The sequence below is a fragment of the Pteropus alecto genome, unplaced genomic scaffold, assembly GCF_000325575.1.
Source record: "Pteropus alecto unplaced genomic scaffold, ASM32557v1 scaffold95, whole genome shotgun sequence".
NCBI lineage: Eukaryota > Metazoa > Chordata > Mammalia > Chiroptera > Pteropodidae > Pteropus > Pteropus alecto.
In genome coordinates this window covers 10,877,865-10,902,574 of record NW_006441071.1, presented here as the reverse complement: position 1 = coordinate 10,902,574, position 24,710 = coordinate 10,877,865, and the positions used below count along the sequence as shown (strand labels likewise).

General features: G+C 39.6%; 1 long non-coding RNA gene across 2 annotated transcripts; it reads right to left on the bottom strand.

Moving 5' to 3' along the window:
• Positions 1-5,433: 5,433 nt before the first annotated feature.
• LOC112485011 lies at positions 5,434-24,524 on the bottom strand. 2 transcript variants are annotated; one of them, XR_003048345.1, is made up of 3 exons: positions 24,358-24,524; positions 13,042-13,380; positions 5,434-5,752 (listed from the first exon to the last, which is right to left on the bottom strand). It is a non-coding gene; the product is annotated as an uncharacterized LOC112485011 (long non-coding RNA). The 2 variants fall into 2 exon arrangements; XR_003048346.1 differs by lacking the exon at positions 5,434-5,752 and adding an exon at positions 11,250-11,432.
• Positions 24,525-24,710: the final 186 nt, after the last annotated feature.

Sequence of the window (24,710 nt, the reverse complement as noted above, 5' to 3'; positions counted from 1 at the left end):
TAGAATGGCTAGTTTTATTTCCTTAAGACATTTTATTTGACCTGGCCAAATTTTGCATCGTGTATTATTTTCTTTGCATGAACTGAAGGTAATAAAAGTGAAAGGATACACCTGGCGTGGGAATCTGAACCCATCATTGCAGCCATTGCCACCAGGGGAGAGCTGGTTGCTTTCATGGACCTCCTATACGGTCTCTCACTTAGTGACGCCCTTCTCACGTAATAGACCTGCGTTTTCTTTTTTGCATGGCACTTAGATTATAACGAAAACGTTGTGACTTTTCAGTGTCATTTTCCTTGAAGTTAAAAAAAGAGAAAAAACTTCAAATATGATATTGTTGAATAACGATGATAATTCTTTGACATATGAATGTTTTGGTCCTTAAATAGATGCCATTTACCTTTCATTACTTAGAACTGACTCTTAGTTTGTAATTTAAATACATAAAACCACTAGAATGAGTAATATGAAAAATAAATCTTTATCCTTTCAGATTAAATAAACCCACTCATGAAAAATATCTTACATGAATACCTAAATGTATCTAGAGATGTTATTATTATTTTTTTTTGGAGGGGGTGTCATTATATAACAGTGGGTATTAAATCTTTTAAAGTGGGTGATTTCTCTCTCTTTGTGGGAAGGCTGATCCTCAGAAGTCTGGAAATCCATCCCTCATTCCAGAGTGTTACAGGGGCTTTGGAAAAAGAGAGGTGTTTTATGAAGACTGTCTTCTGTACTAACTAGCTTTATGTTCCTACATAATCTGCTTTACCTCTCTGAACTTCAGATTTTTCAGCTGTGGCATGGTAGTAATATTACTTATCTTTCAGGATGATCATATAGGTTAGAGAAAATGTCAAACGACCAACCCTGACTGGGACCACCACTGGTCCTGTCATATGTCTGTCCCTGCATATCAGTATCCCATGTGTGGGACCTAAATCACAAGTCTGTTCTCAAACTCAAAGCAAAAGAGATTAGGACATAGTGTTTTTGTTTATTTGGTTTTTGATTTCTGTGTTGAGAAGGTGGGATTCACAATGTGAAGAATTATCAAAAGATTTTGGCAGCTACAAGTGACAGATGTCCACTGTAATGTGTTAGTTATGTTAGAGGCATCTTATTCCTATCTCACCAAACTGTCAGGGCAGAAGGCAATCCTTGTAATCAAAGTAATAGCCACTGTCATCAAGATTTCCAGGGTCTGTTTTCATCATGTTGCTGCCCAGGTTACCAAGAGACAAGCTGAAAATATAACTGTGTTTTACAGGTTTTATGATTTAGAAAGGTCTTTTTATACTATTGAAGTTTTTATTTTCTCACAAACCTTGGAAGGTGGTCATTATTATTCTCATTTACAAATAAGAAAATTGATAATTAAGGAAAGTGTGTTTTACCAAAGGTCATTCAGCTAGTAATTGTTAAATCTAAGGGTGCAATGAAGGTTTTATACAAATGGTTATTTCTAGTGAAATTCATAAATGTTTAAGAAAACAGGCTTTTGGGTCTGACACATATGGGATCATATCCTAGCCCTGCTATTTATTGGTTTGCCACTTAACCTCCTTGAGCTTAAGCTTTCTCATCTGTAATGCAAGAAGGATGGTAGTATCTACCTTGTAAGGTTATTGTGATGATTAACCAGAGCACCTCGTACAGTGTCACTGTGGGCAGTCAATGAATCATGTGTGACATCATTTCTGTCATAGGAATAATCATCATTTGTATTATACCACACCACTGCAAGAGAAGTGTGCATGCTTATCTCTCACATCCTCATGAATATGTGCTCTAAACAACCCCAGACAGAGGAAAAAAGGCTTAAAAAAAAAAAAAAATAGAATGCCTAGGTAGACAGGGCTTTAGCTCTGTTTATTGACTTTCAAATAATTGTCATTTTAGAGTGATAAGCAGTTTTCTTTCTCTAGGAGAGAAAATTTATTCACTCTTGGGCAAACTCACTTGGTTCTGAGAAGGACTATCAAGTGACTCCTTTAAGGTGTTTAGATATCAGGCAAAACTCCACTCTACTCTTGTGTCTTTTTATACATTTACTAGGTGCCCAAGAAGTCTTTAAATTTCTGGTGAGCTGGGGCAAAGCCTACCTGGGTCAGAGCTCTAGAAAAGTTGGCAGGAGCTCTAAGAGGAAATCACCCTACCAGAGGGAAGAGTATGAATGAGCGACCCCCAGATAGCACCAAGGCCAAGAGTGTTGCCAGGTGAACTTCTGGGTACAGTCCTTGGCTGATACCAGAAACTGCTCCAGGATGTGGTCCATGTTGGTGAAAAAAAAATGGGTGAATTCAAAGAATTAGGCATATAACAGTTGGAACTCCAGGCTGGGTTTGGGTGGGGACATCTATGGTTGAACCTGACAGCGGGATTCAAGAAGCCACTACAGGGGATGGTACTGGGCTGTCAGCTTTGGGAACTCTTTCAGTTCAGGTGATAACACAGTATCCCAGTAACCACAGCAACAGGGGAAGCAGATGGGTGTTACTTCCAATTCCCAGGTTTTCCAGTGCCCGTTCAATGAACAGTAGTGCCTTCCTGATTTGGTGATAGTGTCGACACTGTCAGTGAACAAGGCATTTCTTTGGCTTGCCTGGACCGTCACCTTCACCCTTAAAGCAGGACAATCCAGACTGAATCTGAGGACTGGGTGAGTGTACTTGGGGATTCTGATCGTAACAAGGAGGGAGCTTCTTCATGTGAGGGCGAAAAGTTTAGATTAATGCTAATTTAGATATGTGGGCATTCCGTAGCATTGTAATTTGTATACAAAGGAAAAAATGTTATGTTGCAAGTGCAGTCTGGTCAAGTCCAGGTTATGCACAGAAGTAACTATTATGAACGTGCTTTGGAAACAATCAAGTGCTATTGAAATGGAAGGTGGTAGTTTATCAAAAACCAAGGAAAGGTCAAAGACTAACACAAAATGGAGAAAGTGGCGATTTTCAGCACGCACATGCTAAGTGCCTCTTGGAATTCAGAACATGTCTAAAATGTCTCTTTAAGGCTCAGCTGCTAAAAGGAAGGCTCACAAGAGGGAAGGTCTCCCACGGCCCACCTCTCTTCACTCCCAGGGGAACCCACAGTGGTCCAGGAGAAAGAGCAGGGACTCCGTAGTCAATTGGATATGGGTTTCATCTAACCTTCCTGAGCTTCACTTAACTTTCTGAATTCCATCTGCAAAATGAGAATAAATATACCTGCGTTATGAGGCCGTTATGGCCCTGGCGTGACTTAACATAGGAAGAGAGTCAAGCATGATATCTAGAGCATGTTCGTTTCTTTCATCCCGTTCTCCTTTTCTGTGCTCAGTGGGCATCAGGGAAAAGAGTGGGGCCAGAGGCCAATGAGCGCTTTCTTTATGCCACCAGGAGGTCTCCAAAAGACTTACCTGTTGATGATTTGCTTGTTTTCTCCAACTCCTAAAAAAACGTCTACTCCTTTGGGAGCTTTATAATTTGAAAATAGCTAGGAATTTTGATGATTTGGACTAATGTACTGGTGTGTTACAGGACTGGGCTGATGAAGTCATGGATGCCATTTCCACACTGGCAGTTTGCTTCTCATAAGACAAAAAATTTGCTTCGGGCTATTGTCTGTCTTTTTCATTCTGGGTGGCTGTGGGCCTAGAGTCAGTTGGTGAGGGCCCTGCAGTGAACCTACTGCAGGCCATGAAATTGCATTCACCTTGAAGGGGAAGCCTGGGGAGAGATGAGGCTGCGTAGAGAGGCCAGGTATGGGACAGCTTGCCATTACCAAAGGATGAACTAAACCATGACAGGCCCTTCAAATCTGTCACTAAGTGCCCAATCCAGGAGGAAGTTTTTATCTGTTTCATTTTACAGAAGAAAAAGCTGAAGCTCAGAGTAGTTAAATGACCTGTTGAAGAAAGCCTAGAGTAGAAATAGATATAATTCCATGGCTTCGGATTCAGAGGGTTTATCCACAAGGCAAGAGCCAAGGCCACGCCTTCCTCTTTTCCATTAAGGCTGACTCTTTCAGTGCTAAATTTGTCTCGGTTCTTTAGTCTTGCACTGAAATTAATAAAGGTCTCTTTTCCTAATTGCACAATCAAAATAAATTATGTCCACAAATTAGAAAGCAAGGAAATTGCATTTGCATTTTGGGTGCCCTGATAATGTCCTGCAGTAAATTGTTTTCATATAAATTGCATGCTTAATTAATCGTTTTCAAAAATGCCCATGTATTTCTCCGCAAATACATCTCTGCCTGCAACTCACTCATAAAATACTAAGACAAATTAAATTGCCGAGCCCCATATAAAAGTGCCGCCCTTGGTGTATCCCGGCTACACTCAGTCATGCTGCCCTCTTTTCAGCAAGTGCAATAAACCTGGTGAGCCTCTTACTTTCTTAGCTGTCCCTGGGTATCTGATTCAACAGATTTGAGGTCTCAGATTATAGTCAGACGAGGTAATAAAGTTAATGTGTGTGCCACAACTGGTTGCCTCGAAAATCTAGCTGGCTCAGGTGACTCCTGAGACCTCTCTCAGACTGAAAAGCGCTTGAGGCAGTGAGCTTTGGAAAGGCTAGCCACACTAAAATATGTAATAAAAATAAATAAATAAAATACCCGCAAACATCTAAAATTAAAAAAAAAAAATTCCCCACACACACCAAAAATGCATGCATTGTTTGGATGGAAATGTCAAAAAGTAAAAAAAAAAAAATTGCTTTCCATAAATCCTAACACCTAGATATACTCACAGATAATCGTGTTTTCTTTGACCAGAAAATTAATTGTTAGAAAAATTAAAATAATCATTGGACGATTTCGATGATTTGTTTAGAGAATTATTTTTAGGGGTGAGTTTGAATTTGCACAATTTTCCTTAGTTAGAGAATTTTCCTCTATTTTGAGCTCCTGCGTACAGTATGCCTCAGCAGGCAAAAGTTAATGCTTAGAAACGACCCTGATGTGGCCTGCCTGCTGCAAATCCTTCTGTTCTGGTTTCTAGGAAGGAATTGTGCTAAAAGAAAGTGAAGAAAATGTTTTGCTAGATGTTAGAATTTATTTGCCAGAAAGAATTCATTGCCTGAAAGTTTTGTTTTTAAAAAATATTTCAACGATTGTTTTTGATACAGAAACCCTCCCTCTGACTTCCCTTTCAACACCAGGGAAAGCCACCAGGTGAATGTTGGCTCAGCTAGTATTATCTGAGGTGAGAGGGGACCCAGCAGAGCCATGCTCATCAGCCAGCACAGCTTGTCTTTAGCTAATAATTCTTGCAGCTGGAACTGAAGGGCTTGCCTTTTGAAAGCAAAGAAAACACAAGTCAGAAGATGCTGAGATGGTCCAATTTGTGGGGTGTCTGAACCGAGGAGCCTATTTATTCCTGCAGAGACCTGGGTGGACTTCCTGTTACGCTAAATTGTAATGGAAGAGTCAAAATGAGGGTTGAAATTTACTGAAGTGTTATTTCTAGTGTTAGCCAGAAACAAAAATCAAAACAAAACCGAACACTCTCCACTGATGCATTTTTGCAGATGTTATGACTTGGCCTTGCTTCTGGCTCCAGTGCTAGCTAATTCAGGGTGTATCATGGGAAATTCAGCTTTCACAGGGGTCCAGCTCCTTTCTCAAAAGGCAGGATCTGAGCTGTTGTTTGCAGTTAAGAAGCTGCTATCTCCCCACACCATGCTGTGATTATACTGAGAACTTCCTGGCTGACTCAAGCAGCAATGGAGGTAGAGATCCTCTCAGACTCTACAAAATCCTGAAAAAAAAAAAAAAAGTTGCTTTCAAGCAAATTCTTTGGATCCTACAAATGTATTAAAGTGAGGGAAAAAGTGACCAGAGGAAAATTCTGAGACCAAATTACACATAACTCTCACATCTTTTCATTCTTGTGTAACAGAAAAATGAAAACAAAATGAAAAACCAAAACATTAACTACTACTTCAATAAATTCTTCTACTAGAAAATGTTAGTTTAAAGAGTATAAATAGTTATTCATTTGAGATATATGCCACATATACATATCGAATGGAATGTTGATTCTTGATAAGTTTATGAAACCAGCAAAATTTGTATTCAATGTTTTTCTAAACTACTTTTTTTTGTGTGGTTACTTCTTGTCTTTCCAAGGCTTGTTAAGGCCCATATCCCCCAATTCTTTCTCCAACCATCATTTCCCATTGAGATTTGCTTTTGGTTGATGACAGTGAGTAACTTGCAGATAAAATAAGTGTTGAACGCAAATGTGCTCTTTTGTGGAAACAAATATCTGTGAGTATGTCTACAAATACCCTGTGTAAAATATCCTGCACAGAACCACACCAATGCTAATATAAATCCAGTGATTTCCAACCTGGTAATGTGGGTCCTTTTTATATCCTGTACCCTCAAGCCTTGTAGAGGTAAAATAATGAAATTGTTTTTAAGGAGATATGTGACTATCTTCCCACCCTCCCTTTCTTAGGGTGCCCCCTTGAAAAACATAATAGACTCAATAAGAGGTCCAACCTTTCAATTTTACAATGTAAGTTTGCAGGCCTTTTGACTCTTGGAACTGTAAATACATACCTCATAAATTATCCCTTCTGAGATGTACGGGAGACAGTTACAAGGTACATCCATTTATCTCTCAAGAAGAGAAGAGAAATTGTCATTGTTCTTTCTTCCACTTCACTGTATAAATTTGTGTGAAATTCTATCCAGACTTCAAGTTACTTTGGTGCTGTCTTACATTTGTACTTTAATAATAATGCCTACTCTTTCTTCTTTATTGATGCGGAGGAGACTTTTGTTGGAAGAATTGCTTTATTTCCTCAAAAGCCTATAGTATCTTTCTAAGTACAGCTATCCTATGGGCTTTTGAGTACCTTTTTAGAAAAGAGAAGTTTGAATGTGGAATGAATAACATTACATGCATTCAGATGATGATACAGTTGGAAACACAACCTTGTGGTTACCAGTGACCACTGGCGGGTTCTTACATTTTGGAAGGAGTGAATATTCCTAGGACCTGTATAGGGTCTAAAGAGAACCAATATCTTAGAACACTGAGAGTCAGTTATTTTTGGTGCACAGTAGTCACTTAGTAAGCATTTGTTAAATGAATGACTATCTAATGAGTTTGAGTAAGTTTGCTAGAAGTCTATCTTTTTAAGGCACTGAGGAACCTCTTGGGAAGAGGGCACTGGTATGGTGAACGTGGCTTTGTTATAATCCAGCATTGGTTGTCAGAGAAAAGGGGCTTTCTGGTTACAGTCTGAAGGCTGCCACTCAAAGCTATCTCTGGCCCAATCTCAGGAATTCATTTCTGATTCTGTGGAGGTAAAGGAATGTGGGTAAAATATGACAAAGTCATTCCACTTGAAACACCAGGAGGAAGAAGAAGGCAGAAGCAATATTGCTTCTAGTTCCTCTGAGCAGGTCTTGCATGGCAGAGGAGTTAGAGCCATCTGTTCCCCCAGGTCTGGTACTTTGAGGGCCCCGATGTGGCAGTTGAGGCAATAGAGGTGGTAAGAGTGGCCTGATTTGTGAGTACATGTAAGACTTTCCTGGAACTCTCAAAAGCAGATGAGATAATAAGGAATTATTTCATGGAAGACCATGGTCCTGTAGTAACAAGTAGAATCAGGAGTCCATGACATTCGAATTGTCATCATCACCATAACTGTTATAATATCCTTGGATGGATAAGGCCTAGGTAATTTGTGTTTTAAAAATAAATATTGTACCTCTTCCATTACTCTATTAGACAGAAATCTGAAGCACTTGAACTCAGATTTCCTCACATTTGTTTAGACCAGTCATAACAGGGTAAAAATTTAGGTTTTCTTAATTTCAAACCAGTTCTGAGCACAATAGTATAGTCTACCTGGTGTCAATGACAAATAATATTCTGTATATCCTTTGTCTTAGATTTTAAAATTTTACAACTGTTTAACAGGACAAAAAAAATATGATATCACCACAATTTTCTAACTACTGCTTCTAAACCAAGATTTCAAGGCAGCTAGTTCATAGCCTTTACCTCTATTTCTTCCACTCCTATTTCCCGCTCTCATCCCTTGTTAAAATCTTTAACTCCTCCACCAGACACCATAAGAAACTAAGCTCCACACATCTGTTTTCTGTCATCTCAGCTGACAGTATATTTTCAGAACTCTGGAATTTCAGTCGTCGCTTAATCTTATATCCGGGAGCAGAATCTATGAAGCCTGGGCAGGAAGCAAAGTCTGTAAACTCTCTGGAATCCTGTTCTAAATTTTGCCTTTCGGAGGGGTGGTGGGGGCAGCTGTCAAGTTTCAACCTGTCAGACTATGTGCCAGGCTCCCTGGGACTTCCAGCAATAATGGAACAATGATTTCTCAGGCCTCTGAAGGTAGTTGAGAGTGGGGAGGTGGGTAAAACTTACAAAGAAGGTGCTTGATTTTGCATGAGTCCCAGTTTTGGAACAGTGTGTAGAAAATCAGAACCAGACAATAGCAGAAATGCAGGAAGCATGGCACAAGTATACAATTAATTGCAGAATTTTTAGTTGCTCTGTTACGTAAGTCAGCATTCTGAGGCCCATAAGTTATTGATCAGAGAATATGGAAGAGAAGGCAAATTGTTATCAGGCCGGCATATAGCTCTTCAGACACATAATCAATTTAAATAAGATTTTATGCACAATACACAGTGCTGCTCTTCATTCTCTAGGAGGGTGTTTTTTATTGGAAGGGAAAGTGGGGTGTAGGGCAAAAAGTACAGGCTTTAGCACCAGGAGATCCATGAGTATACCAATTCATGGGCAAAATCTTAATCTCTCATGGTCTCTGATTTTTGATCCACACAATGGGATTGAAAATCATCATATTATATATCTCCCAGGATTGCCATGAAGATCAAATAAATTATCACATGAAAGAGACATATGGCAGCAAAATAGCTGACCCACCAGACCTGATCAGGTTCTACCCAGCTCCCCATTTTCAACTACCTTCAGAAGCCTGAGAAATCATTTTTTCATTTTTACTGTAAGTCCCAGGGAACCTGGCACACGACAGATTGAAACTTGACAGTTGCCTTCCACCGCTCTGAAAAGCAAAATTTAGAACAGGATTCCAGAGAGTTCACAGACTTTTCTTCCTGCTCTATCTAGCCTCATAGATTTTACTCCTGGATATGTGATTATACAATAGCAAAAATAGTTAAGTGCTGCTCTGAAGTTGGTTCTGGGATATGTCACACTCATGGATAGGGCCTAAAGAGTTCTTTGATGCCATCTTGTCTCTTCTTTTCTCAAGTGGAGCTTCTACTCATTTGTGACATCAGCTGGTTCTTGAAGAACCTGGTATTGCTGGTGACTTTTCTTTCAGATCTTTGACCAAATAAAGAACAATTTTGTGGCATGTGTCAAGTAGTCATTGAATGAATTATCCATGAAGTTGCTTACTGTCCAGGTCACTCTACTCCTCAGAGCCTGCTTCTTTATCTGTAAAAAGGGCACTATAAGGACCATATTGTAGGCTTACTGTGAGCATTAAGTGAGGAGCCAGCTGGCATATAGTCATATTCAATAACTGTGAGTTTCAATTTGAATACAATAAGTCTCCACTTTCTTCTCAACATTAAATTTTTGTTTTCCATGATGCAGGTTATGCTTTATTTTCATTAGTTAATAAGTGTTGTGTAACTCCTTATGTCTGTAGAGCTAGATTATAGGTTAGTTGTGATTCATGTGGTGTGCTTAGATTTTCTGCTACAGTGATCTCTCCACACTCTCACATTATTTCACATCTTTTGTTCTTTTTACCCTTATTTTAATGGTCCTATTGTATGTGTCAAATCGGCTTGTTTTTCCCTTAGAAGCCAATACAAACCTTTATGGAACTAGGGACATGCAAATACTAAATTAAAAAAAAAGAAGGAAAGAAAGAAGAAAGGAAGGACGGAGGGAAGAAAGGATGGGAAGATAGATTGGTTTGCTAAGGTCCTGAGGTCTTTCTCCATGAAACGCTTGTTCAGTGAATGTTTAAACTTGAAATCAGCTGTTTAGCCCCTTGAACACTGACTGTGAATCCAGGTGTGGCTGGTTCCCTGGACGGTTTGCCGGAAGGACGGCCTTCATGTACCATCCGCAGGGTTTCCCCATTCCTCCTGCCTAGGGCTTTTTTTTTTTTTTTTCAGCCAGGTTCTGCTCCATCAGCTATTTTGCCTGTCCAGCCTCACACCTCTGAGCTAAGCTTAGCAATATCCCACGCCCTGTCCCCACACGGTTTATTGAGGGACAGGTGGATTGATAGGTATAAAATTAGATTTGAAAAAAGCCTTAAGTACAGATTAACACGTGAGTTCACATGTTCCACGAATGAAGTAAATGATCCTTCTTCAGTCAAGGGGTGTCTCTTATTTTGTTCTTAAAGTAAGATGTCTGTCTTTCAGAGGGACAGTATAACTGTTTGGCTTTATCGTAAGCCTCTGAACTCTGAGAGAGCTTTCTCAAACTCAAGATAAGGTGAGTGTGAAAGGAAACATTAACGCCTTTTTCTTTATATGGATACATAATTTATTCTAAAGTTTGTAAATTTTGTAATTATTTTTTTTTTCAGTGTAAATAGTGAGTGGATGGACCTTGGTTAGGAAGAGGGAAACAGGGTGGCTACCAGTGTCAGACCTCTTAATGACGGAAAATGAATTTTGGGGAAAGCGTATCGATACACAAATGCTGAGTCTAATATGGAAACTGGAGCAAGTTGCCAGAATGCCCTGGGTTGTATACTGTTGGAACAGAGCAGTCAAGCCCTGAGGGGCCTCCTAAAGGAAGAGTCAGAAATAGAAGCAGACATGCTTGCTGTCGGAAGACATGGAGTTCTCCGGGGAATGCTGGAAGCTGCAGGGTGGCCTACTTTTCCCATTCTGTTTCAGGTCTTCTGATAGGCTCCTGGAATTCTTGTTACCATTTGATTGGAAATGAGCAGTGGTGGGTGGGGGAATGAGTTCATGTGTGTGCATGTGAGTGTGCAGTGTGTGTGTGTGTGTGTGTGTGTGTGAGAGAGAGAGAGAGAGAGAGAAAGAGAGAGAGAGAGAGAGAGAGAGAGAAATTTTTGTGTTCTATACTTCCTTAATGGTTGTTACATTTCACACTCTTCATTTTTTCTTTAGGATACTACTATGTGCTTTGTAGGAAACCCATAGCTAGAGAAGGACTCTCTTTGTCAGTCTCCCTATGAAAGTATAACTACCAGAAAATAAAGACTTTAAAGTGGAAGTACCACTTAGGAAGCACATAGTATTCTAAAAGCAAAATGAAGGATGTGAGACATAACAGCCATTAGGGAAGTATAGAACACAAATCTCTCTTATACACACATGCACAACACCCCCCCACACACCCCTTACCCACTTACAATAAAATGGCAAGTGGATTTAAAACAAGAATTCCAGGATCCTTATTAAAAGATCTGAAACGAAATGGAAAAAAAGCATTCTATTATATAATTATATGATATATAAAAATATATGTATATATATTTTGTATTACATATGTATATACCCACATATATCTATAGTAGTTACTGTTGTTAAAGTTATGTCTATTTATATGTATTGCATCATTGTGAAATGAAAAATGGTGCCTGCACAGTGGCCTGAGCTTGAACAAGGCAGGCCCTTGGGAGATCCTCCACGATTAGCTGCACCAGCAGTCATATTGTGCTCTTAATCAAGGTGGAGTCACCACCTGTTCCTTACACATTCCCACATACACGTGCACACACATGCCCTTACCCACACATTTCCACCTACTCATTCATGCCAGAAACTCAACCTTAAGACACAAAACCCAAGGGGGCTCTGTATTGGCTTCTGTTTGCCTTGTGTGAATGTGAGATAAGAAGCTTTCCTGAGAGCAGTATCTAACGGTGAGGTGGCATTGAGCGTTTGAGTAGTAATAACGGCTTCCATTTAAATGGCATTTATAATACACAGATTATGTTCATATTTCTTTCTTATCCTCACCTGCTAAGATTGGGTCTTTTTGGAAGCTCTTTGCATCTTTCACTGGATTCACAGAAGCCCTACAGGAATTGCTGTGATTCCCGAAGGTCTTCAGTCCTGGAGACCTGCTGCTGAAAAACCCAAGTGCTTGCCCACCTGCTGAGTGTTTCTTCTCTGTAGAACAGACTACTAAGCAGCCTTCACAGGTGACCATCTCCACTAAAGCCATGGTGAAATCTCCCTCACCTGCCAACCCAGACTCCTGTGCCCTTAGAATACAGACTCAGAGAAGGCAGACCTTTTAGGAAGTGGTGAGGGGTTACTTTCTAAGTTCTTTTCAGGCTTATTAGAGAAGCCAATACAAGACAAAAATTATCTTAATAGTTTTTTCTGCCACAGCTCTGAAAATGTAGATATAATCTTTTATGTGAATTCCCTCAGGTTAAAGCATAACGTCAGAGGATAACAACTAAAGGCTATAGCTTTACAAGAGTTGACATACAAGAAGCAAAAGTGTCCAAGTCACCTGCATTATCAAAGGTGTGGGCCCAGACAACTCTGCATGCGCATGCACACACGCACACAAACACACACACACAGTACCCAAGAAAGAGCGTTGACCAGGTTTCTCAAGATCGAGACCTGAATTTCCAAATATCCTTTGGATATCATCATATGGATGAAGTGAGAAACCTCATGTTCATCTCAAATTGAACTCATTTGCCTCTAGAACTTGCTCGCCTTTGCTGCTTTATCCCAGTGAATGGCATCACTATCTACGCAGGCAACCAATATAAAAACTACAGAATCATCTCTGCCATTTTCCTTTTCTTCCAAATCTTCAAAACCCAACTTAAATTCCATTTCTTTCACAAAGTTTTCCACTAGTACATCAAGACTTTTTATATCTCTGTTAAATCTGTTAACAAGTCTGCTATGTGGGTTTCAATTTTTCTCTAATTACTGTCTTCCTTCCCTTGAGCTACTTCGGTACAGTCTTAATGTTCTCTCCACCTTTGTATTCTTCTGCTCCCGAGTGCCTAATACAGTATCTTCTATATAGTGTGGACTCACCGAATGCTTGGAGAGACTGAAGAATTTAAACCTGTCGTATCCTCATCCCCATTCCCTCTATGATCCTTACATGTTGGTGCCATTTCTTCATCCAATGGGTCATGGATTTTTTCTGATGTTCCAGTAGAAGTTGTTATATATATATATAAATCATTTAAACTTGTTCTCGTTGTTATCTTGGCAACACTCTCAATGTCTTCTTTGATAATCCAACTTCTCAAAGTGGAACTGCTTTCCACAGAGTTTAGGTTACAGGTTCCCCCAGGACACCTAGCGATTCATGTTTACAGTGTTCCCTGTTGCGCAGGTCTCTCACTTCCATCCGAGTGGCCGTGAAGCCTGCAGCAAAGGCAGAAGAGAGGCAGGAAATGCATGACTTGTCAGCTGTAGCAATGGTACATCGATTCCCCGAGATGTCTCACGGGGCTTTCTAGTGTTGCCTTTTAGGAGATGGCTTCTGCTCTGTGCTTCCCCTTCCCCCAACTGATTGCCCTTTTGTAAACACAGAGTTTAAAGAATCAGATGGTAGATTCTTAAAGGTATTTAAACAAGCTGGCCTCCTGGATTCTCAAGATCCTGTTAAATAAGCCACTTTTGATCTCGGCTCAGCTGGGAAATCTTTTCTTTTGTACAAACTTGGGAAAAATCAATATAAATGGCTGTGAGATAGTGAAACAAATCCCTGCTCACCCCTACTGTTTTCTTACATGCCATCTGATTGCTCCTGAAATAAAAATGGACTTTGGTTTCATGGACTATTTTACAACAGTAGATACAATGGGAATAATTACCTTTTTTCTTAGAGACTATTAAATGATAATTTCTGAGTTATTTAAATAATGAAGGCCAAAGCTTAGTTTCTGGAAGATCTAAAGATTGTGTGATTTGGGTAAAAGGATAGCCTGATGGGTATGTATGGTGACATTTTTCTGTCCTTCCTGGTATGTGAGGGATGTGGGTGAGAGTCATGGGCTCCTCACCGAGCTCATTGATAATATCTCTTTTCGCAGCATGTTTATACAGAAACTATTTGGCCATTAAGCAAATACAGTATTTAATAGGCCCAGAGTGATCTACTTACATGGAAGCCTATAACAATCGTAGGGAGACCTTGACAGAATGTTAAGAAATTAATACGTGACTTGGACAAGCAATGATCCTTGAAGAAAACAATAGTTTGTGGAAGATAAGACAAACACCACCTGCCACAGTGACTCCAGGGGAAGAGCCAGGCTATGGGATCCTCTGGAGCAGAAGCAGTTTTCCAGCATCTTGAACAGCCAGCTGAGGTGGAACGCTAGGAGAATGAGTCAGCTATTTGGTTGTTCCCTGGGTAGTCATCTCCCACATCACTTGGAATGACTTTGTGTAAGTTGCAGCAGCTGGTGTTTTCATGCCACCAAGCACACTCCCAGTTTCTGTGGCACCGTATAGATCTATGCGGAACCTCAGAGGACCAGTGACAGTCACATTTGTCATTTATAGTGTACCTACTCTGTGCCAGGCCTAGCACACATGTGCTTTATATACATCATGTCATTTAACCCTACTGGGATGTATACATATTTTGATCTCCATTTAGATGAGAAAATAGTAGCCCACAGAGGATAAATAACTCGTCCAAGGTCTCACTGTTTTTAAATTGTGGGCATAAGACTCAAACACTGATTCTTTTTTAGTCCAAAGTCACTGAATTAGAATACTCACTATACTTTGATCAGAGGAAGTCAGAGAGTTGCTGGATAAGTAACTTCATAAAAGTTACTTATCGCATGTGATAATGACATCAAAGAGCACCATGTTTGGTGATCCCCAGGAATGGTAGCCTTTATGAGGTGCCATGGATTTCCTCGACTTTCACCACTACCACAGTGTCCACAGAATAAGCAGGTACCTGAGAGAGCATTTGTTGATTTGAGATGTTTGACTTCTAAACCTACTCCCATATGACACACCTCTCACATGAAACAGTGAAAATTTATTATATATCATATCAATGAATTCTAAGTCTGGAAATAATTCCGGAGGGGTGGGCAAAAATTAACATACAAAAATCCCGAGGTATGATACCCTTCTGATAATTTGTTCAGATCCTGGGCTTTGTTTTGCTGATGGGGACAATGAGAGATGGGAAGAGAAACTAAACTGGTTTTCCAAATAAAGCTTAAAAAAGGAGTTTGGAGAGGGACAGGGAGAGGCAGTCTAGAGCTTGGTGGGGACAGAGAGAGCAGATTTGTAGCAGCTTTGATGATGAATAGAGTGTGGAGCAGTGAGAGAAGAGAACCCTTTAGATGTTAGTTTTGTCATAATTGTCTAAGCATTTTCAGAATTGATTTTTGTTTCTTTTGGATGTGGCACTTCTAGGATTTGCCCATGAGGTGTCGAAGATTGTTTGGATTACAAAAAATGCTACCCTCTGATATTCAGAGCACTTTATAGTTTAGAAAGCTTTATCTCATCACTACAATGTTATTATGAAGGAGGAGAGATATAATCAAGCTCATTCCACAGGTGGATTCATGGAAGTTTCGAGATTTTTCTGCAGTCACCCAGCTTTAAAGAAGCCAAGCCAGCACCAGAGCCCAGATTCTTTGATACCTCTGTTGATGGGCTTCTCTGAAGGCGCCCATCAACAGACGTATCAAAGAATCTGGGCTCTGGTGCTGGCTTGGTGCTACTTTAAGACTATAAGAGCAAAAGATGCCATATTAGGTCTATCTAATGGTTCATTCCACCAAATATTTCATTTGAACAGGCTGGAGCCAGGGATGTTTTGTAAAGGAGTGTGGCAGCTGCCTCTGTAACATTAAAAGTTGGGAACGCATCCAAACCCCTCGAACCTCTCTTTGACAACCGGTGAGAGATTGGGCATCTGCAATTTTTCCAAACCCTTCTTGAACCTATTTACATTTCTTGGCTTGTTCACCTCTTGGGGAATAACAAGTTCCACATGTTTACCACCTGCTGTGTGAGGAAGTACTTCCTTTGGTTATTATTTTAAATGACTGCTTTCCAGGCTTAAGTGCTCCCGGACCCAAATCCCCTTTCCCAACCGGTTATGGTCCCCAGGATGCAATGTGTGTCTGGCTCACTGCCCCTGGCAGGCATGCTTTGCTGCTGCTGAGGTACGTCTGGTGGTTATAGCTACAGTATCCCAGTATGAGGAAGCGTGTGCCCATGGGATTGCTTTTGGGGTGCAGATGCTACCTTTGTGCTAGAATAAAAATTGGAATGTGGCTTCTCCCCACAATGCCCTGACAATTTGAAAAAGTGAGGCTAAGATTGCCATTATGAACTTTTGCCTTTGCTGTGACTACGTCCTTCTGAAATCCTTCACTGTTCTAAGGAATTCCACACTAGTCTAAATGAAATAACTACAAAATCACACTTGCATGAATGGGCTATTCCAGTTTGAATCCTTTCTAGCAACTGACCTTGCTAATGTGAACATGTTCATATGGTTAAGATTAATGAGTCAATTATTTTTATACAAGCTATTCCTCATGTAGGCTGTTTTCCTTGACTTGACTATGTTAATTAATAGAAAGCATTCAATCCTCCTTCTATTGCAGATTGTGGTTAATCAGTTGCAATTATCAATAAGGCTATGGTGAATGTCTATGCACTCAGGCATCTGTAATGAAAATAGGATATATTTGGCTATGAAGAGAAGTACTTAAACTTCCTCTTTGGTGAGCGCTTCCAGAAGGAAATAAGGCCATGGATCTTGGAAGGTACAGACTGCTATTATATAGTTGTGTTTTTAATTAAATAAATACTGAAACAAATGTGATTGAATATGAGATAATCCATTCATGTGGATATTATTTTGTGTCATGCCTTAAATTAATGCTTCCTAGGGCTTGGCCTGGCTCTTGCTAGTTGAGGAGTGGAATGTACAGTGTATCCTCCACAAAAACACAAAGGCTTGCATGGTCTCAGTCCTCCTGCTCCAGAGCTCTGAAATGACAACATTGCTTTAGGAAAATCCAAAATAAAACAATCTCAAGTTACAGAGGAATTTAAGTAACAATTGTTTACATTATCAATGGTTTTGTTGCTCTGCTGGAAGGTTGTAAAGACGTAAACTTACATAAAGCAATTTGCCTAATGACTGGCGTATGGCGGGCAGTTAGAATGTTAATCATCTTTATTGTTATTTCTACCTATGTTCCTTGAAAAATGATCTCTCTTAGCATTCTTAATATCCGATTCCATTTTTCAGGGACATAGCTCTTATATGAAATAAAACACGCTTGAGGACAATTTTGTGTTTTGGCTGAGATGGTTAAAATAAGAATTTCAGGACCACTGTGTGGTTGGTAAGCCTTTAAAAAGAGGAGTAAGTTGAATTGGTGACTTACTGAAGTAGTATGTTTTAGTATGGACAAATTTAGTGAATGGTCAGTTTGCCTTAATTTAGGTTAAAATACTATGAATTTCAAAATGTCACAAGCTTCTGAGACTCTGAGAATAATACTGAAATGTCATTTTCATGAGGGAGATTTCTATAAGGCTGTTTTTACATACATACAAAATAAATGGCTGCCATCAAATTTTTACTTCTACCTGCTGCCATTGCAATGATCTTAATTAAAGACAACTATTCATTGCCTAGCAAGAGGTAAGGCATGGCATGCTTGTGGAAATAAGACAGTTAATTCATTTTGTAGTGTTAATAACTGCTACTAGACTTTTTCCTGGTTGTACTTCATGATGGGAAAGGGGAAGAGTTAGAAAGAATGCTGAGAAGCTAAAGAGGAGTTTGGGAAGCCGAGAACGAACCTCATGAGCTTAATAAGACCGGGTAATTATCTCTTTAAGAGGGCAGGAGTGCCAAAGAGGATGGAAGCTTCCTGTGATGTTACTCACTTAAAAGGCGTTCGCTGAGGACTTACTGAAGGCCAGGGAGTATGCCAAATGCTGGAGTTATAGTAAAGTATTGGTAAAGTTCCTGCCATCAAGGAACTGACAGTTTATTGGAGACAGGTGGGATAGGCACATAACCAAATGACTGCATTAGATAGAGCAGTGCCAAGTGTAGTGGGGTACAAATAAAAGAATGGTTGATTTTTCAGGTGATCACAGTGGTGTGTAGCAGCCAGTTGCATCAGTAGTGAGAGCTGACTAATGTATATCTCTTCCCAACTCTGTGTTTAGTGATCTCATGTTGGTAGTTTAAAATCAGCCAGGGTGGGAGTATTTACACTTCACAAACCGGCAAACACTACAGTCTAGGGCTTTTCCTCTGCAGAGAGCCAGTTATTAAACATTTAGTAACATACTACTGCCCGGGGGTGGGGAGGGAGGATTTAAGAAGAGGTATTATAAGAGAAGAGGATTATTGAGCTGAATCTTATAGAGCAATTAGAAAAAAGTCACTACTGAATTTTTAGGAGAGTAATTTGAATATTTTTTTTTTTGAGGGGAAAAGAATTTTTTCTGAGAAGATGGGGAAAAGTGGACTTGTATTACATGTTTCTGATGATTGTAAACTCTAGCCAATGTTTTAATAATCAACTGCTCCCTGAGATCAGATTCTGGGTTTTATTTATTTTTGTATTATTATTTATTATTATTTATATATATACATACAACCTTGCACATGATGAATAGACAATAAATGTGTCTTGTATAAATGAACACATGTTGACATTCCTCAAGCCTCCTGTTTAGATAGGTCAACCATTTTTACTAACTATATGCCAAGCACCGTGCTAGGCAAATCGTATATAATTTTGTATCTACATTTTACAGAAGAAGAAACTAAGAGTTGAAGAGGTTAAGGAATTTGCTCAAGGTCATAGAGCTCATAGCACTATTTAAGCCTAAGTGTATTTCTTTCCAAACCCCACATTCTTTCAACTGTCCCATATATCCTTCTAAATCAGGGGCCATTTGTTCCATGTGGATGATGAGTCGAGACAGTTGAGTACTCTGGGAGTGAGAGATCATCAGGGACTGTGGACATGAAGTAGATGGTCTTTAGCTTGAAAATTACTGGTTTAGGTTTTATTGTATCCTCTCTATTTGACTCCTTTGGTGACATTTACGTTAGCACCTTGGCTGATCAGTGATAACCTTTTCCATGGACTCCTAATCTGAAATGCAGCTTGACACACGTATATAGCACAGCAGAAGGCTGAAAAATGAGGGTTGGATTTCTTTTCCTATCCCATCCTCAATTCAGTTACCAAGAAAACATCTTTCAGATCAAAACATTTTATTTCCCCATCTGCAGAAAAGATGTCAGACAAAAATGTTTGGATGTGGTACACTTGAGTTCTGCATCCAAAGACCAAATAGGACAGATATAGGGTTTAGGGTTATCTATAAGTCAAAAAATGGCATGCTAAATTTTGGTACTTCAACAGCTTGCTTTACGCTGCTTAACTTAATCCTTCTTATAACCTCTGAGTGAGGCTGTACACTACGTTTTTCCCATTCTTCAGGCTAAGAATTTAATTGTTACTCCTTAAATCATAACTTGAGTGACTTACCACTTGTGTATACTGCATTCAAAATTCTCGCAATGGTGGACAAGAATACAGAAGGAAACATACACAGAGTTGGATTTTGCATGTATGGGATTAGGGGCTGAAGAAAGGTTAGTATTTAGACATTGCCATATTATTAACATCTGTAGGTATAAGATCATGTAGATAACTTCTGAATAACCAGTAGTTAAAGGAGCAGCAATTAGAGCCTCTTATATTACCCTACACTAATAGAGTTCTTGGATGGAAACAATCAAAGCCTATTCTGGTTAAATTAAGGAAAAGAGGAATTTCTTGGAAGGCAGTTGGGTAACAGAATCCAGGAAGGTTGGGCAACAAGTTCAGGTATTAATCAAGGGAGGCAAGAAATGGCCGAGGCATGGTCATGGGATGATCCTGCCGGGGACACTTCTGTTTGCTATTTGGGGACTCCCCACTGCTGCTGGCACCATAGTGAATGTTCGTTTCATGCTGCTACATTCTGTCTCCCTTAGACACTTGTTTCTCTGCTTCTGGATCCTCTAATCTACCACAGCCACCATGAATAATCTCTGACAGATCCCACACTCCTTTAAAGATCTATGGGAGCATGGTGTGGGAGCATCTGATTGGCTATGCCAATTTACACAGCCACAATCTAGCCTCCTGGGAGAAGAGCAACTATCTGTCTTTCTCTGATTTCCCCAACAGAAAGTGAGCTCTGTCTTCTACCAATTCTGTGATTCACCTAGATAGGAGTGGAGTTTAGATCCCGGCTGTCTTAAATGAGTGATGTTTAGCTCCACATACCCTCATTTTGGCATAGAAATGTGCCTAAGAAAAGCTGAGATGGCCTCGTTTATATAGAACGGTGTTCAAACAAATCATGCTGTTATATCAATGGCAATGAGTCTAATTATCACAAGTTTATTTCTTTAAATCTGTGGTCCTCCTGAATCTATTATGTCCACAAAGTGAATTTGTTCATGCTCTGGGTTTGTCTGACTCAGGAAGGAATGTTTGCATACATGCTGACTTCTTTCTCACTGTGTGGCTTTGCAATTCAAAAGATGTAAAGAGGTTTTCCCTGGCTTTCAGCCTCCCTATCTATTTTGATCATGGAGGTTAATAATGCTGAAAAGCACTCAGAGTATATAAGGCCGCTGAGAAAATGAGAGCTCTATGTTTTATGGCTGGGACATGATTGGTAATGTATCTGCTGGGAAAGTTGCCATTCAAAATGCAGCAATGAATATTGGATTCCATCAATTCTCAGTGATTTCTCCCTTCCCCTACCCCACCCTGCCCCCTTGCCTACCACTTGGGAGGGGAGCATTCAGAGCCTAGATCTGAGCATACTGGTCAACCCTTTCCTTGTAAGGCTCTGCCAGTATCAGGCAGTGGATTAGCACTCTGGTTGAACATTGGAATTACCTGGGAACTTTCAAAAAGCCTGATGCTCAGGTGTCACCCTAACCTTGACGTGAACCAACCGTACTTCGGGACAAACACCAGGCAGTAGAAATGGAGACAGCTTCACCTTTTCCTTCCTTCCTTCCTTCCTTCCTTCCTTCCTTCCTTCCTTCCTTCCTTCCTTCCTTCCTTCCTTCCTTCCTTCCTTCCTTCCTTCCTTCCTTCCTTCCTTCCTTCCTTCCTTCCTTCCTTCCTTCCTTCCTTCCTTCCTTCCTTCCTTCCTTCCTTTCTTCCTTTATTTATTTTTAATTTTTGGTAGGATTGAAGTGATTATTCCTGAAACAAGTGCTATTCAGTACAACAAACACAGGCTTGCATTTCATTTTTCTAGCTGTATGGTTCAGAGTAAGTTACTTTAGTGCTCTGGCCTTCAGTTTCCTCACTTGTAGTAATTTCTGCTTCCCAATATTTTGGGGACTATTAAATAAGAAATTTCATTTAATTTCTTAGTGTTAACACCTGGCACACATAGTAAAGGTAGATAGCTGAAGCCTTTAGAGTTTTCAAAGGCATTTCCATGTCTACTCTTTCATTAGGCTTTTGGCACCATCCTTCTCCATAAGCTAGTCTGGATTTTTTTTTTTTTTTTTGCACCATTTTAGAGATAAAGGTACTGTGATTCAGAAAGTGTGAGTGAATTGCTCACAGTCACACAGGTGGCATCATGATAGTAGGACTAGGGTGTCACTTCAGGTATTAAGTCCCAGACGAACAATTTTTACACCACAATAAATTATATTACAGAGAGGGTCAAATGAAGAAAGGAAGCGGGAATGGCACAGGGATAAGTAAGGTGGGGTGGTCCCTCTTGAATGTAAATGATGGAAAAAGAGACTGTCATAGGGATGCTCTTGTGCATTGGACTTAACTGTGATGTGTTGAAGTTTTATAAGAGTTCATAGAATTTATTCAAGCAACTCCTTGATTCAACTTGTGCTTCACTGTTAGTGCATTTATAGAGTTTGGGAGTCGAGGGCAGTAATAGAATGTAGTTATATATCACCTAGGAACCAGATGGGGATAAGAGTAAAGCTAAACAGATCAATATATTATTTTGAGCCTGAAACAGTGACTGCGACTATTATCTGGTGTGTGTGTGTGTCTATGCTCATAATCACATGTGAGTATTACAGCCTCATATAAGCTTGAGAAAATAGAGGAAAATACATAAAAGGAGGGAGTCCAAGAGCATTGTTATAGAGTGGTTAAAAGTTCAGCCTTCAAAATCAGTCGGAGTTAGGTGACTTTATTAGCTATCCCTTGAGCGAGTTACCTATTTGCTCTGACACTTGGTTTCCTCACCTGTAAGTTGGTATAATAACACTTAGCTCATAACATTTTATAAAGGATTAGATGAAGTAAAATATGTTACTCAGTCCAGTATATGATGCATGATCAACCTGCAATAAATGTTAGCGTAATCAATCAATCAATCAAGTGATCCATCAGTAGCCAGGAATTGGAGTTCTGAGTCTGGGCACCTAGCCACCAGTCTCTGTGCTTCCAATCACAGAGTTTTGAGACCTCCATGATGTCAAATCAACCTGTATCTACATCAGTTTCTCCATCCATGTGATAGTAAAAATTTACCCCTGTTAAAACTAAACTTTCACTATCTGCTTCCTAAATGTCACTTGAAAAGAGGAAAGTTGGGTGAAGTCATCCTTGTAGGAGGGAGGAAGATTTAAGGAGTTCTAAGATTTATTATTTAAACACAAATCCTGTACCTTAAAACGGCCCGAGACTACTAGTCATTGTGTTTCATATGGTTAAAAGTTTCCCTTCAACTTGGTCTTCCATACATTCAGTTAAAAAACACTATATATAATATATATATTTATATGCAATGTTTATGGAGGAATGCAGGGTGATACTGACAAATTGATCATTTCCCTGCTTTCTAGATCTGTTGTTTTAGTCGCCCTGTTGTAATGTCGCTCGGCCTGTGGCTCTTCCACAAAGCTGTACTAATAATGGCAGGCAGTGCTCTATGGGATCAACTCCCAAATGTAACATCTTTTGCGCCAGCTTGCATGCTAGACAGTAACATAAGAGAGTCCTGAGACGGGAAAAAAGAGCGGCTGACAGTGAATTGTGAGCTGCCTCCAGCTGAATGGTTATTTTCCGGGGGAGTCTGAAAGTCAGGTGTGCATAGGTAAGAGTGAAGGCCTTGCAGTTAGCTTCCTCTGGACCTTGCGTCCTGGCATTGCTGCTGGCCATGGGGGGACTGGACTAAGTTATAGTCTTATAAAAAGAACTTACCCAGTATCCTGAGGGTAATAAGTGGCTGAAATTCAATGGGCTAAAATTTTTCTCTAAAGCTCAGATTGCTCATCTCTAAAATGAGAATAATAATATTAAAAGGCTTGTTGTAAGGACTGGATAAGAGAATTATTTTAAAGTGCTTAGTGAAGTTCTTGGTACATAGAAAGCATTTTAAAAATTGACTAATTTTTAATACTTTTAATAAACTGATAATTTTTCTTTGTTTTCTGGAACGGATCAGAACAAAGGGGAGGAATCTAATATATACTGGCTATCTTTTAGTTTTCAGGAACTTTATATATTATTTCTTTGAATAACCCCCAGAATAGTATGTGATAGAAATTCTTAGTCCCATTTTATAGATGAGCAAATTGAGACTCAGACAGGTCAAGCAATTCGTTTAGGATCAACGTAATTAAAAAGCTGTGGGCTGTAGATTTCAATTCGTTGTATGTGACCTTAAAGCCCATGGTTTTTCTATTTAATTTAACAGCATCTATTCAATGAGATTAGAAAAAATGGAATCTATTCAATGAGATTAGAGAAAATGCAACCTGTCTCCTTGCCATTATGTTTACTCAGTACCAAATCTAAGACACAACTGATAATTTTATTGAATCCACCAGTTATAGGGATCATGTAGACCTAGTAATTACTCAACCCAGAAATGCTTTCTTCTACTTGAGATTAAACAGCCTACCAAGAAATGTGGCAGAATTTTCCTCCACCAAAAGTCTCTAAAAACAGGACAGGTGATTTGTCTCTGCCTGTTTTATCACTGGCCTTTGAGGGGGTGATGGAAAAAAAAACCAGCCTTTTGGAGTTTCTTCCTCATCTATTCTGTCTCTGCAATATGTTGCAAAGGCATTTCTTTTCATCTTAAGCAAAATCCGGGAGTAACTTAGTACATAAAACAGTATCGATGAAAGGAATCAATACTAATAACTAACATTTATATAAACATTTCAGAGCTTCCAAACTCCTTCACATATATTTTCACCTGAAACTGATATCAACTATGAGAATAAAGATGCACAAGTATATTAGTATTTCCTTTTCTTATCATGTGAAAAAACAGAGGCTCAAAGCTTAAAGAACTTACCCAATATCCTTGAGGGTAATTAGCAACCATATTTAAGTTTGAATCTGTTCAACTCCACAGCCAGAGCTCTCTACCTAAGACCTCATTACTCAGAGCAGGGTCTTAGAACGAGGAGCTGGCAGCTTGTCAGAATGTAGAATCTTTGATCTCACTCCAGACCTGCTGCACCCATATCTGCAGTTTAGCAAAACTGCCATGTGATTCGAGTGTTCAAATATTACTCTCTGAGAAGAGCTAATTCTTAGGCAACATCATCTCTCACATTTGTAGCATTACTGTTATTCATATTAGCTCAAAGGCACAAGAATGACCATAAGTAAGAATTCAATAGTCTCCCGCTGAACACTGCCCCA